Source organism: Pristiophorus japonicus, unplaced genomic scaffold (genome assembly GCF_044704955.1).
Source record: "Pristiophorus japonicus isolate sPriJap1 unplaced genomic scaffold, sPriJap1.hap1 HAP1_SCAFFOLD_37, whole genome shotgun sequence".
NCBI lineage: Eukaryota > Metazoa > Chordata > Chondrichthyes > Pristiophoridae > Pristiophorus > Pristiophorus japonicus.
Genome location: NW_027253543.1, coordinates 5,974,433 through 5,990,180, shown reverse-complemented (window position 1 = coordinate 5,990,180; position 15,748 = coordinate 5,974,433).

Below are 15,748 nucleotides of genomic sequence, written 5' to 3'. Positions count from 1 at the left end.
GCCTCTCCTGGGCCCCAGTCACGTCCTTCTATAATCTATTGCCGCTCCTTCGCCCCTCCTGCTGTGCCTGCCGCACTGCAATTAGCGACGTGACTTTGCAGCCGTCACCATCCTACAATGGAATGCCACCGCCGCACCCTGCTCCCTCTGATGGCCCCGACCTGCTGATGGTCATCCAGGCCGGGTCCGTGCCGCTGCACGGGAGACTAATTCATGTTCCCTTCCCTTCCATTTTGGGCCTTTTCTTACTCTAGATTATTTCACTTCTCACGCAATTCATCTTTTGCGACATCAAATCCCAAGCTTGTTTCGTTTGAGCATACGGCTTGTGGATGTCATACACTGAACCGGCGTGTCTCACTTTACACTCATTTGACGTTCCTTGAAAGAACTATCTTGCTTAAGACTGGAACTCTCTTATTTTCTATATTGTTTAACGATTTTTGAATGCGGTTAATAGATCTCCACACATACTGCATATTGCCTTTGAAATGTTCTGGTCTTTGTAATTGTCTTTGCTAATTTTGATGGGTTATTTGATTATAATTACTTGTTACTAAATGCGTTGCAGAAATTTTTGCATCAAAATAATTGTTTAAACACTTCCTTTATCGGGTCTTTAGCTTCCCCACTGATCTCTGTTTCCTCTTGTGGGGGGAATCTAGAACTAGGTGGCAAAGTCTGAGCATAAGGGGTCACCCATTTTAACCGGAAATGAGGATGAATTTCTTCTCTCAGAGAGTAGTGAATCTTTGAAATTCTCTACCCCAGAGAGCAACGGAGGCTGGGTCATTGAATATATTTAAGTTGCAGACAGACTCATTTTTGAAAGATAGGGAAGTCAAGCGTTCTGTGGAGAGGGCAGGGAAGTGGAATTGAGGCCAAGATCAGATCAGCCATGATATTATTGAATGGCAGAGCGGACTCAAGGGGCTAGATGAACTACTTCTGCTCCTATTTCTTATGTTCTTAGCATTAATTATGGGCTGGGTTTAGATGTAGGTTTAGGGGTTAGTGGGTGTGGTTTGTGGCTATGTGTTAGGATTGGGATTAGTGATTGGGCTAGTCAATATGATATTCGGCTTAGGATATAGTGATTAACGTAGAAAGCACTATTGGCAATATAAGTGTCACTGAACTTGCCCTTTTCCATTTCATGTTTTTAACCTCTCACAGACGAGTCACAAAACAGCCTCAAAATGTGTTATTTCAAGGAACCTTCGTTTCTGCGCAAGCCTCATTTCCTCCCTTCTTTTAAATCTCTACAATTCTCACAGAAAAATCAATTAGTGACATTAGATTTGTGGATTTTGGGACAATAACAGACGGATACAGTTGTTGTGCTGGTTACATTTAATCCTCAGCCTGCTTGAAAAGGGCTTCTGACAATAATCTGTCACCAGGCCTCACCAGTCACCGTCTGATTCCACCATCATATCTTCATTCATTACCCACCTTTCCCCTTAACTAGAGCTGCTTTCAGCAGTATGGCCATTCCCCATACTGAGGCTCTCTAATTACCGAGCAGAGCATGAACACCGGCACAGACTGGTTAGTCTGAATGGCCCATTTCTATCCCATATATCTGATGTAATTCTATAGTCTCAGTGTAAGTGGTCCAAGGATTTGGTGCCTCAGTGTTATTGGTCCCTGGATTTGTTGTCACGTTATTAGTAATCCCTCAATTTGCTGTCACGATGTAATTCATCATGGATTTGATGTGTCATTGTAACTGGTCCCTGTATTTGTTGCCTCAGTGTAAGGGGTCCCTGGATTTGATACCTCAATGTAAGTTGTCCCTGGATTTGGAGTCACAATGTATGTGGTCCCTGGATTTGGTGTCAACAACTCCTCGTCGCTGGGACTGAGGGCAAACACGCCGCCCAGCCACGCATTCAGCACTGAATGATCCCACTCAAATCTATTCCCCATTAACACTGCCCACGTCTAACTTCAGTGAAACGCACAATACAAAACATTTTAAAGGAAAAATAAACCCCATGATAGTTCAACAAAGGCAATTAAAGGGCTGTAAATCCCATTCACTCATACACCTTCTTCACCCCTACTCTCCACCTCCCCCTCCCCAACTACTCTTTCAACCCAACTCCCCAACCCCTCACCCCAACTCCTCTATCACCATATTTCTCTCAAACCCTCAACAAATCTCCTCTTTTACGCCTACTCTCCAAACCCTCCTCACCCAACTCCTCTTTTAACCTACAATTTAATGTTTAACAATACTTACACAAGTCATCCACACTGGAGGTAAATCTCAGGACCTTCTGTGTAGTGGTGAGGTGATCACTGGGCAATAAAATGCAGAGACTGGTGGGAGGCTGCTTATTACCCTCGGTGAGATTTAATCCCCTCTCCCACAGTATACTGCGGACAAGTGGTCACCTTGGTAACATAGAAACATAGAAACGTAGAAACATAGAAAATAGGTGCAGGAGCAGGCCATTCATCCCTTCTAGCCTGCACCGCCATTCAATGAGTTCATGGCTGAACATGAAACTTCAGTACCCCCTTCCTGCTTTCTCGCCATAAACCTTGATCCCCCGAGTAGTAAGGACTTCATCTAACTCCCTTTTGAATATATTTAGTGAATTGGCCTCAACTACTTTCTGTGGTAGAGAATTCCACAGGTTCACCACTCTCTGGGTGAAGAAGTTTCTCCTCATCTCAGTCCTAAATGGCTTACCCCTTATCCTCAGACTGTGACCCCTGGTTCTGGACTTCCCCAACATTGGGAACATTCTTCCTGCATCTAACCTGTCTAAACCCGTCAGAATTTTAAACATTTCTATGAGGTACCCTCTCATTCTTCTGAACTCCAGTGAATACAAGCCCAGTTGATCCAGTCTTTCTTGATAGGTCAGTCCCGCCATCCCGGGAATCAGTCTGGTGAATCTTCGCTGCACTCCCTCAATAGCAGGAATGTCCCTTCTCAAGTTAGGAGCCCAAAACTGTACACAATACTCCAGGTGTGGCCTCACCAAGGCCCTGTACAACTGTAGCAACACCTCCCTGCTCCTGTATTCAAATCACCTCCCTATGAAGGCCAAAATGCCATTTGCTTTCTTAACCGCCTGCTGTACCTGCATGCTAACCTTCAATGACTGATGTACCATGACACCCAGGTCTCGTTGCACCTTCCCTTTTCCTAATCTGTCACCATTCAGATAATAGTCTGTCTCTCTGTTTTTACCACCAAAGTGGATAACCTCACATTTATCCACATTATACTTCATCTGCCATGCATTTGCCCACTCACCTAACCTATCCAAGTCATTCTGCAGCCTCATAGCATCCTCCTCGAAGCTCACAATGCCACCCAACTTAGTGTCATCCGCAAATTTGGAGATACTGCATTTAATCCCCTCGTCTAAATCATTAATGTACAATGTAAACAGCTGGGGCCCCAGCACAGAACCTTGCGGCACCCCACTAGTCACTGCCTGCCATTCTGAAAAGTACCCGTTTACTCCTACTCTTTGCTTCCTGTCTGACAACCAGTTCTCAATCCACGTCAGCACACGACTCCCAATCCCATGTGCTTTAACTTTGCACATTAATCTCTTGTGTGGGACCTTGTCGAAAGCCTTCTGAAAGTCCAAATATACCACATCAACTGGTTCTCCTTTGTCCACTTTACTGGAAACATCCTCAAAAAATTCCAGAAGATTTGTCAAGCATGATTTCCCTTTCACAAATCCATGCTGACTTGGACCTATCATATCACCATTTTCCAGATGCACTGCTATGACATCCTTAATAATTGATTCGAGGTTCCAGGAGGTGTTGCTACAGTTGTACGGAATGGTCAGTGTGACATCACTTTCGAATCAAGAGCACACAAGAAATGGGTCATCAATAAATGGGAAAGAGATTGAACACTCTGCAATTACATTGTAAATAAGAGCAAATAAAATGCTGGAAAATAACTGGCGAAGACAATCGCTTATCTCTGTGGAATTCATTGTCAAACATTAAGAATGATGTGTTTTGTTTACATACACGCACACACACACGCATATATAGCAAAGACTTTGTGTGTGCACTTTTCAGTTGTTGTGCTTAGTCAGTTGCGTCTATTTAGGACCTTGTGGGAGCCCACCGGCGGTGCTTGCTGTGTGAGGATATAAGGAGACCCCGCGCGTTTGCTCCTCCCAAACCTGGGGGAATGGAGCAGATATTTAAAGGGACTCGGACTCCCTTTTCACTGCCTATTTATACTTAAAGGAACAGTGCAGTTTATCTCGGAGTGTCGGGGGACTTCACGAACCGACCTCCCATTAACAGTTGTTCCCTTCTGTACTGTGCAGTGATTGAAAAGCTGTCTATTTCAGTGACTTGCGCCTTTCTAAAATGTCACACACTTTTTGATGATCCATTTGACTTGAATTTGGAAAGAGTTCAGAATTGTGCAGTGTGACGAAGGTTTCGTTTAAAGCTGGAATAAAATGTGTTTCAAAATATCATTTCTAACCCTCCCCCCCATCCCCCAAATTTTAGAACACTCTGCAATATTGACTGGGAAGTTCCCAAGTTCGTTCCTTGATCTGTGCTGTTGGTTGATCTCAGCCAAGGCAGCAGTTCAGTGGTTATAATTGTCCTCGGTACCAGTTGGCTAAATATGATTAAAAACTAGCCAGTGCCCCTGCTCTTGATACCGATCCAATGACCTCAACTGGGAAATGACCTCAACTGGGAAGTGTGTGGTTGTAATTTGAGGGCAGGACAGGACTCGACTCTGATGCCTACCACAGTGGAAATGTGTATCCTGTCCTTAAAGTAACAACGTTTGTAACCTCAATTTGCAGGGTATCAGAAGGTGAGGGTCTACAGCTGGGAAACTGAAACCAAACATCATGGCAAGATTTGAGAGATTCACCGGATTGATCAGGAGCACCCTATCATCAGCCTTTGGAAAAGCAGCAATCACAGCGGTGAGAAACCGGACACATGTTCTGTGCGTGGATGCACCTTCAACCAATCGTCTAGCCTGTGAGACTCGTGTGGCCAGCTGACTCAACACTGTGAATGTAGGGACAGTGGGAATGGATGCAGATGCACGTTGGGTGGAATGACATCAGGGAGAGACCGTTTACCAGCTGAATGTGGAAAGTGATTCAGTCTCTCATCTCACCAACTGACATTCGAGGACGTAGATAACAGACTTTCTCCTGTGAATATAGAGCTGGGATACCGGGCCGTGATATTTTTACTTGTTGAGTGTAAACCTTTGCCAATTACTTGACGTGATGGGTTTACTTGTACATTTTTTCTTTAAATGCATTTACTGAGTGGATTCAAATTTAAATTGAAACCAGATTTGCACGATTCTCTATTCACACATCGAAGGTGAGAGAGATGCTGCCAGGAACGCGCTAAGTCCTGTAGCAGAAATGGATTAACAGACTGTTTTGTGTTTAGTGATCCCAGGCGTGATAGCTATCCCTACTCTGGACACCAAGGCACTCTGGAAGGTATAATTAACTGGGACTTCTCGCTGAGAGTAACCAAAGGCGTGAGAACAGAAACAATCTAGAGATAGAAAGGAGAAAAGGACCAAAATATAACAGGACATCAATTAGTCTCCTCTTATCAAGGATATTTCAAATATCGACACATTGTATTATTTGAAATATCTAAATATTAAACTCCATCCCAGTTTTCGGGGTGAGTAATATCAGCAGAAACAAATCCCAACTGACAGAACGAACACGATTCAGTCAGGATGCGATTAACAGCAGTAATAACAATAGAACATAACCCGTGCAGTCACTTGTGAACACGCAATTCAGATGACTGAGTGAATCCCTTCCCACACTTCCCCAGTGTGAACTCGCTGGAGTTTCAGCAGGTTGGATGACTGAGTGAACACCTGCCAACACACAGAGTAGGTGACCGGCCTCTCGTCGGTGTGACTGAAGTCTGGGGTCGGCACATTCTTCATCGCGGGGAATTCTGGGTAAATAGGAACAGCCAATCAGTGAATGGAGCAGGATTTACTGGGCTCCCATTGGACACTGAACCATGTTCATTCTGGCACTGAGACTTTGTTTCTGATGCTCTAAATAACCCTGTACCTGAGCTGGAGATTAGTGTTCTGTCTCAATATTGTTTCAAACACCGGGTGTCCAATATTTCATTTCTCCATAACCATCATCATCACAGGCAGTCCCTGGAAGCGAGGATGACTTCTTTCCACGCCAAAAAGGAATGAGTTCACAGGTGTTGTAATGAAGGACCTAATATTCCAGATCCTGAGCTACATCTTGAAGGGTGGAAGCTGTCCGTGTTTGGATTTTTTTAACGTGTGGTGGCCGTTGCACACCAGCCACCACACTGGCTTGACAGAGCTCGGTCTTGGTCCAGTGGCAAAGATTACCCCAGACGACTGGAGACCAGCTGTGCTGCACGGACTGAGCACACAAATTTTGCAGTCTGGGTTGGCCCATGCTGCCCGTAGGCCCTTGCCCCTTCTGGGCCCCAGACTCATGCCTCTCCTGGGCCCCGGTCAGTTCCTTCTATAATCTCTTGCCGCTCCTTCGCCCCTCCTGCTGTGCCTGCCCGCACTGACATTAGCGACGTGAATTTGCAGCCGTCACCATGCTCCAATGGAATGCCACCGCCGCACAGTGCTCCCTCTGATGGCCCCGACCTGCTGATGGTCATGCAGGCCGGGACCATGCCGCTGCACGGGAGACTAATTCGTGTTCCCTTCCCTTTCATTTTGGGCCTTTTCTTACGCTAGATTATTTCACTTCTCACGCAGTTCATATTTTGCCACATCAAATCCCAAGCTTGTAACGTTTGAGTATACGGCTTGTGGATGTCATACACTGAACCGGCGTGTCTCACTTTACACTCATTTGACGTTCCTTGAAAGAACTATCTTGCTGAAGACTGGAACTCTTATTTTCCACATTGTTTAACGAATGCGGTTAATACATCTCCACACATACTGCATGTGATTGCCTTTGAAATGTTCTGGTCTCTGTTTCCTCTTGTGGGGGGAATCGAGAACGAAGTGGCAAAGTCTGAGCATAAGGGGTCGCCCATTTAAAACGGAAATGAGGATGAATTTCTTCTCTCAGAGAGTCGTGAATCTTTGAAATTCTCTATCCCAGAGAGCAATGGACGCTGGGCCATTGAATATATTTAAGTTGCAGATAGACTGATTTTTGAAAGATAGGGAAGTCAAGCATTATGCGGAGTGGGCAGGGAAGTGGAATTGAGGCCAAGATCAGATCAGCCATGATATTATTGAATGGCAGAGCGGGCTCAAGGGTCTAGATGGCCGACTTCTGCTCCTATTTCTTATGTTCTTAGCATTGATTAGGGGCTGGGTTAGATGTAGGTTTAGGGGTTAGTGGGTGTGGTTTGTGGCTATGTGTTAGGATTGGGATTAGTGATTGGGATAGTCAATATGATATTCGGCTTAGGATATAGTGATTAAAGTAGAAAGCACTATTGGCAATATAAGTGTCACTGAACTTGCCCTTTTCCATTTCATGTTTTTAACCTCTCACAGACGAGTCACAAAACAGCCTCACAATGTGTTAATTCAAGGAACCTTCGTTTCTGCGCAAGCCTCATTTCCTCCCTTCTTTTACATCTCTACATTTCTCACAGAAAAATCAATTAGTGACATTAGATTTGTGGATTTTGGGACAATAACAGACGGATACAGTTGTTGTGCTGGTTACATTTAATCATCAGCCTGCTTGACAAGGGCTTCTGACAATAATCTGTCACCAGGCCTCACCAGTCACCGTCTGATTCCACCATCATATCTTCATTCATTACCACACCTTTCCCCCTAACTAGAGCTGCTTTCAGCGGCATGGCCATTCCCCATACTGCGGCTCTCTAATTACCGAGCAGAGCATGAACACCGGCACAGACTGGTTAGTCCGAATGGCCCATTTCTGTCCCATATATCTGATGTAATTCTATAGTCTCAGTGTAAGTGGTCCAAGGATTTGGTGCCTCAGTGTTATTAGTCTCTGGATTTGTTGTCACGGTATTAGTAATCCCTCAATTTGGTGTCACGATGTAATTCATCGTGGATTTGATGTCTCATTGTAAATGGCCCGTGTATTTGTTGCCTCAGTGTAAGGGGTCCCTGGATTTGATGCCTCAGTGTAAGTTGTCCATGGATTTGGAGTCACAATGTATGTGGTCACTGGATTTGCTGTCAACAACACCTCATCACTGGGACTGAGGGCAAACCCGCCGCCCAGCCACGCATTCAGCACAAAATGATCCCACACAAGTCTCTTCCCAATTAACCCTTCCCACATTAATTCACCAGAAATAGTCCAGTGCATGCAAGGAACTGCAACCCCACGTCTAACTTCAGTGAAATACACAATACAAAACATTTTAAAGGAAAAATAAACCCCATGATAGTTCAACAAAGGCAATTAAAGGGCTGTAAATCCCACTCACTCATACACCCTCTTCACACCTACTCTCCACCTCCCCCTCCCCAACTACTCTTTCAACCCAACTCCCCAACCCCTCACCCCAACTCCTCAATCACCGCATTTCTCTCAAACCCTCACCCCAACTACTCTTTTACGCCTAATCTCTAAACCCTCCTCACCCAACTCCTCTTTTAACAGACAATTTAATGTTTAACAAGTCATCCACACTGGAGGCAAATCTCAGGACCTTCTGTGCGATGGTGAGGTGATCACTGGGCAATAAAGTGCAGAGACTGGTGGGAGGCTGCTTATTACCCTCGGTTAGATTTACTCCCCTTTCCCACAGTATACTGCGGACAAGTGGTCACCTTGGTAACGGAATGGTCATTGTGACATCATTTTCGAAACAGGAGCACATAAGACAATGGGTCATCAATAAATGGTAAAGGGATTAAACACTCTGCAATTACATTGTAAATAAGACCATTTGACTTGAATTTGGAAAGACTTCAGAATGGTGCAGTGTGACGAAAGTTTCGTTTAAAGCTGGAGTAAAATGTCTTTCAAAATATTATTTCTAACCCTCCCCCACCCCCCAAATTTTAGAACAATCTGCAATATTGACTGGGAAGTTCTCAAGTTCGTTCCTTGATCGGTGCTGTTAGTTGATCTTAGCCAAGGCAGCAGTTCAGGGGTTATAATTGTCCTCGGTACCAGTGGGCTAAATATGATTAAAAATTAGTCAGTGCCCATGCTCTTGATACCGATCCAATGACGTCAACTTGGAAATGACCTCAACTGGGAAATGACCTCAACTGGGAAGTGTGTGGTTGCAATTTGAGGGCAGGACTGCATTCGACTCTGATGCCTACCACAATGGAAATGTCTATCCTGTACTTAAAGTAACAACGTTTGCAACCTCAATTTGCAGGGTATCAGAAGGTGACGGTCTACAGCTGGGAAACTGAAACCAAACATCACGTCAAGATTTGAGAGATTCACCGGATTGATCAGGATCAACCTATCATCAGCCTTTGGAAAAACACCAATCACAGCGGTGAGAAACAGGACACATGTTCTGTGTGTGGATGCACCTTCAAACAATCGTCTAGCCTGTGAGACTCGTGTGGCCAGCTGACTCAAAACTGTGAATGTTGGGACAGTTGGAATAGATGCAGATGCACGTTGGGTGGAAAGACATCAGGGAGAGACCGTTTACCAGCTGAATGTGAAAAGTGATTCAGTCTCTCATCTCACCAACTGACATTCGAGGACTTAGATAACAGACTTTCTCCTGTGAATATAGAGCTGGGTTACTGGGCCGTGATATTTTTACTTGTTCATCTTGTTGACTGTAAATCTTTGCCAATTACTTGATGTGATGGGTTTACTTGTACATTTTTCTTTAAATACATTTACTGAGTGGATTCAAATTTAACTCGAAACCAGATTTGCACGATTCTCTATTCACACATCGAAAGTGAGAGAGATGCTGCCAGGAACGAGCTAAGTCCTGCAGCTGAAAGGGATTAACAGACTGTGTTTTGTGTTTAGTGATCCCAGGCATGATCGCTATCCCTACAAGGCAAAGAGAGGCACACTGGAATGTATAAGGAACTGGGATTTCTCCCTGAGAGTAACCAAAGACATGAGAACTGAAACAATCTAGAGATAGAAAGGAGAAAAGGACCACAATATAACAGGACCTCAATTAGTCTCCTCTTATCATGGATATTTCAAATATCGACACATTGTATTATTTGAAATTTCAAAATATTAAACTCCATCCCAGTTTTCATGGTTAGTAATATCTCCAGAAACAAATCCCAACTGACAGAAATAACACGATTCAGTCAGGATGCTATTAACAGCAGTAATAACAGTAGAACATAACCCCTGCAGTCACTTGTGAACACGCAATTCAGATGACTGAGTGAATCCCTTCACACACTTCCCCAGTGTGAACTCGCTGGAGTTTCAGCAAGTTGGATGACTGAGTGAACCTCTGCCCACACACAGAGCAGGTGAACGGCCTTTCTTCGGTGTGACTGTGACAATGAATTTCTAGATCAGACGGGGAACTGAATCCCTTCTCACAGTCTCCACATTCCCACGGTTTCTCCATGATGCAGGTGTCTTTGTGTCTCTCCAGGTTGGATGATCTGTTGAAGTTTTGTCCACACACAGAACATGCGTAGTTTCTCCCCGCTGTGAATGGTGCAATATTTTTTCAGCTGTGTAACAGATTGAAGCTCTTTCCACAGTCAGTGCACTGGTATACTCTCACACGGCTGTGTGTGTGCTTTTCCAGTCACACTGATGTCTGAAATATTTTCCCACAGACATGTTGTGGAAAAATATTTCCAAGACTGTATAATATATAAAGAGAGGTTTATTAAATCGGAGACAAAGCTCTGTGAGAAGTGTTAGAGACCACTGTCTCTGAACCAGCTTCTCAATTTGATATCTCCAGTGAGGTTCTTTTATCTTACAAATTAGGTCACTTTACATCACATGCTTTAGCACTAGTCCTTCAGTCTAATCATCGCATTACAAGGTTTACAAAGCTTTTCATACAATTACTATCCAAGGCTGAGCTCTTGATATAAACCATCCTCGCATTGTGACAGGGCATTATAAACAAGTGCAGGCTTTTTGGCACCGGTATAGACAAACATACGCCCACTTATCTCTCCAGTCGTTCATTATCTCACTTTCCAATCTCCATAACTCAAGCCCAACAGTGTTTTTTCTTATATAAAGCATAATGCATCAGTATTGTCACTTACAAAATTCATTAAAGGGGAAAATAAAAACAAATGTTTAGTCCCGTATACTAGTCAAGTATATGTTCAAAAATCCGCTCTAACAATATTCACGTCTTGGTCGTGGAGGATGTTCACGAAATCCAGATGACCACAATGATAATAGCATGGTGTCATATATTCGTCCTTTGGGGTATGTTACTTCCCTGATGTTCCGTATGTCCACCTTGCCTGTAGCTCTAGGCTACCCTTCAAAGATTGTAGTCGGTGTCATCATCGTCTGTTTCTTCATCCTTGGTGCCTTCAGGTATTTCCATCAGGTCTGCTTCTCCTTTAGCGATTACACTGGCTACTGGCATCAGTCGAGCCATCATAACTTTACAGCAGATATTAAAACACCCGATAATCAGACAGCAAGTAATTATTATTACAACCAGAATAATTACTCCATGCATAAGATAGGACCCACAGGATGCCCCTAACAGCCAATCAAACCAGCCAGATCCTCCTGCTGTCGTGGATGACTTATTTACATCCCTCTTACGTGATCATCGAGGTTGGTTATGTTTTCTGAATTATCGGGAATGTAAGTGCAACATTCAGCTCCAATAAAGGCACATGTGCCCACACTTTGTGCTAGTATCTAGGGCCATTCGTTTCTGGAGTACCATTGTGCGTATGACTACCATTTCAGCCGTTATGCCCTCTATTGCTTCAGCACTGTCCTTAACTATCTGTTCCAGTACCCTCTCTAGGTTACGTAATTCATCTATGGTGCGTCCTATCCCGAATGGGTATGGTTCATGCGCTCTACCATCCCAGAACTCTGCGGGTGGTAGGGGATGTGGAATTATTGTTTTAAGCCCATCAGCTGGCATATATTTTTAACAATTTTTTTCCGGTGAAGTGGGTACCTTGGTCAGAATATCCTTGCCACTGTGAGGCAGTGCAATCACGTGTGATGAAAGCTTCCACCCACCGGGTAAATTGATCTATAATCACTAGGCAATATCTTTTTGCATGGGATGGGGGCAAAGGACCTGTGAAATCAATTTTTACGTGTTCCCATGGCCCCCGTGGACGGGGCTGGTGTCCCATTTTAATTTTAATGGGCCTGCCTGGATTATATTTTGCACACGTAACGCCTCGATGGCAATATTTGGCGATATCTCTCCCCATCCCTTTCCACCACGAATCTCTTCCAAGACTCCCGGTCAAGGCCTCTCGTCCTGATTGAGACAGGCCATGATGCAACTCCAATAAGGTATTCTGTATGCATTCAGGCGCCGTTACTTTGTCGTTTCGTCTCCAAACGTTAACCTTCCCTTGCGTTGCGCCCTGCTTTGTCCACATACTTATTTCCTCCTCAGATGTGTCCTGGGGTAGTTTCTCAATACTTAAATGTTCGTCTCGGACCCCGGCGGCACTGACTGAGGCTTCCTCACACTCTTCCTGTTCTAATGCCTTCTGTGCAGTTACGTCTGCAGCTCTATTTCCCTGGTGACTCAGCCAATCTGGACTGGTTCGGTCCGGCTCCCTCCTGTGGGCTTTAATTTTAATGACCGCTACTTGTTTTGGTTTATTACTGTCTGCTAAAAGAGCTTCTATTCTCAGCTGATGCTTTATGGGATGTCCGCCAGTTGTGATAAAACCCCTTGTCCCCCATGCTGTCATATAATCGTTACTACCCCGAATGCATATCTACTGTCCGTATAGATATTAACAATCTTATTTTCCGATAATTCCAGTGCCCGGGTGAGGGCTACCAGTTCTGCCACTTGAGCTGACGACACCCCATTAATTCGCCCTGATTCAACTGTCTCTAGATCCTGGTTAACTCTGGCCCATCCGGTACGAGGTAGTCACTCTCCGTATTTTCGTGAGCCGTCCACAAACAAGTTTTGTTCTGCGGTTTGAAGTGGGGTGTCTTTTATTCTATCCTCTTCCATATCCTCACATACCTCTTCACAAAAGTGGCGTTCCCCTTCACCCATCATACCTTCTGCCGGGTTGTTCCCGACATCTCTAATTATGGTTACCGCTTTGTTGGGTGGTAAGTGGACTGCTTCCCACGTCTCATATTAGATACGGTTCTCAGTTTTCCTGTGTTTAACATTTCTACCAATGTGTGTTTAGTGTGGAGAATGATGTTTCCAGTCATCTCCACAGGCTCGCTTACTTTTACCGCCCAGGCTGCGCAATCTAGCGCGGCTATACATCTGGACAACCCAGTCATCACCGGGCTTTCGGTGGTACAGTAGTAGGCTATAAGTCTCCTTTTATCCCCGCGATCTTGGGTGACCACGGCCATATAGAACCCACCTTCATTATTACAGTGGATGTGGAAATACTTACTCATGTCAGGCTGTCCCAATGCGGAGACTAGTTCTGACATGAGTTTACTATACACCTGTTCTTGTTCAGGGCCCCATTCTATGAGGTCTAGGTCCGGTTTCCCCCCTTTCACTAATCTTTGTATTGGCTCAGCAATTTCTGCACAATCAGTGATAAAGTTCCGTCTGTAATTAAGGAGGCCCAGTGCCTTCCTCACCCCCCTTACCGTTACTGGTCGAGGCTTGACCTTGACAGCCTTTTTCCTATCCGAGGGCATTTCTTTCAGCTCCTTTGAGAGGCAGTACCCTAGGTACAGGACCTGGGATTTCCCTACCTGGGCCTTTTTGGGGTTAATCTTAAGGCCCGCCGTTTCCAGAGCCCTTAATACTAAGTATAGTGTTGCCTGATGTCCTTCCTTGGTTTCTGAGGCTATTAATATGTCGTCGACATATTGTAAAATACTATTTCCTGCCGGTACCTCTATTTGTTTTAGTATATCCCTCATGACTCGATGGAATATGGCAGGACTATTATGGAATCCTTGTGGTAATCGGGTCCATGTATATTGTTTATCCTCCACCTAGAAGGCAAATTTTTCTTGTGATTCTGGGTCGAGTGGAAGGGCCCAAAACCCATTGGCTATGTCTAGGACTGTAAAGATCTTATGTCCAGGGGATAATCCATTAACGATTGTGGAGTGGCTGGCCACTATCGGGTGTAATTTGGGGGTGACCTTGTTAAGGGTATTGTCGTCGATAGTGAGTCTATAACTCCCATCTGGTTTCCCCACCGGCCATGTTGGAGAGTTAGTGGTGCTAAATGTTTCTATTTAAGAAACCCTTTTCCACTAGCCCTTTTACTATTTGTACAACCGCTGTTCTAGCTTCAGGTCTTATAGGATATTGTCGATGTGGTTTATGAGGTGGTCCAGGGAATTTAATAGGATCCATCTTCGCCTTTCCAGTATACAATGTTGTCTGTGCCCAGACCCCGGGCACAGAGGCACATATGCCTCCATACCCTCCAGTCCTGATAAGCCAGTCAGTTTTTGTGGCTGTAGCTAAACCTATACTTTCCACATGGTGGGCTATTTGTCCTATATCTCCCTTACTTCCATCCGCCTTTAGCAATGTCAGTTTTCCCTTGCCGCAATCAATCAGGGCCTTAAATTCCCTCATTACATCATTACAATATTGTTCTCTCACGATTCTTGCATACGTAAAATCTCATGGGTTTATATAAGTTATCAATTTCCACCAATTGGGTGGTGCTCAGGTTGCCAGTGTGAGCCGTCCATCTATTCCGTTTATCAGAGCCTTTTTGTCGGTGACGGGAAGGGGCATATTGGTAATGGATATTGAGGCTCCCGAGTCCACTTGCATCTCACACTGTCGGCCCCATACTCGTTCAGACACATATATCCTTCCCTCCTTTTTACGTTGTACAGCGGCCGCCGGACATCACAGAGTGGCTTTGTACGCCTGCCACTGCTGGTATTCCTATTGTGACAGGGTCCTTGCCTTTTTAGCATATTCATTTTTACCATAGCATGTCACTTCCAGGTGCCCTTTCTTACCACAATACGTGCTTTTCACTGTCTTTCCCTTTGCATTCCCTGGCAAAATGGCCCGGTTTTCCACAATTATGTCAAGTCCCCCTTTTCTGCCCTCCTCCTGTTCCCGTGACAGAGACCTTTTCCTGCTTTATCTTTGTCTGAGATTTTTCATCGCCCCCTCCCTGGACGCCACTAGCCCACTCGACCAGTTCATCATAATCCTGGGTTACAATTACTCCCATTTTTATAATGGTCTGGTGTGCAGCGGATAGTCCGTCCTTGAATGCCTGAATAAATGTTCGGTCACCGCGGCCTGGGTTTCCCTGTCCAGAGCATTCTTGATATATCTGGAACAATCGTTCCCCATACTCTGAGGCTCCTTCCCCTTTTTGCTGTTTGGTTGTCGTAATTTTACCCCAATTAGTAGGGGCGTTACCTAAAACCCGTTGTATCTCGGTTTTAAAAGGGACAAAGGCTGCCAGTTGACCATCTACTTCGGTGGTTAATGGTACCGCGTGTGTCCAACGTCCCCCTGAAAAGTCGGCATTGGCTGCTACCGCAGCTCCTCCGGCCACTGCTCTCCACCGATCTGCCGGGCAAGCCGCTCGGACTAGTTGGTGCATATCTCTGAGGTGTAGTTGGTGGCCCAACAA